Source organism: Sinocyclocheilus grahami, unplaced genomic scaffold (assembly GCF_001515645.1).
Source record: "Sinocyclocheilus grahami isolate Dianchi unplaced genomic scaffold, SAMN03320097.WGS_v1.1 scaffold90913.1, whole genome shotgun sequence".
Lineage (NCBI taxonomy): Eukaryota > Metazoa > Chordata > Actinopteri > Cypriniformes > Cyprinidae > Sinocyclocheilus > Sinocyclocheilus grahami.
In genome coordinates, this window is record NW_015531189.1 from 1 (window position 1) to 556 (window position 556).

At 43.9% G+C, this 556-nt stretch overlaps 1 long non-coding RNA gene across 1 annotated transcript; it reads right to left on the bottom strand.

Moving 5' to 3' along the window:
• Positions 1–6: 6 nt before the first annotated feature.
• LOC107581168 (uncharacterized) lies at positions 7–556 on the bottom strand. The gene is made up of 3 exons (XR_001608799.1): positions 525–556; positions 286–362; positions 7–109 (listed from the first exon to the last, which is right to left on the bottom strand). It is a non-coding gene; the product is annotated as an uncharacterized lncRNA (long non-coding RNA).

Genomic DNA, 556 nt, shown 5'->3' on the forward strand with positions numbered 1-556 from the left:
CTTCATGAGGAGCTCGCTGATGTCCTCCAGCTTGCTCATGTTGGGGAACTTCTCCTGCATGAGCTTCTTCACCCCTCGACTCATGCCCACAGGCACCACCTTCAAGCTGCTGCAGGAGGACATTGAGAGGGTTAGCGGAGACTGTAAGAAACCTCACAAAATAGCATTCGTTTGAAGATGCATCAGTGCGTTTACTTTGAAAACTATCACAGGAAAGTCATGTTTAGAAGTTGCATCATGTGCACCTTCTAATTGGAGACAAGAAAACAAAGCCAAGCTACTTACTAATGACGAAACTCCACCTCTTGGGACACGGGATCATAATTTAACAGCACGCATCTTTTTATGCTGTTGAGGTTGAGCTGAGAACGAGAGTTAAATGATCAAAACATGCACAAATCTTCATATCTTCTCACCACCAAGAGGACAACAACATCAGCTGGTTGTACACATCACAAATGTCAGAAGACTATACTTGCATCACATGTAGAGAAACATTTCATAGTTCTGGGCGAGTGAATTACCTTGTGTACGTTGATCGAGGGGAACATGTTCT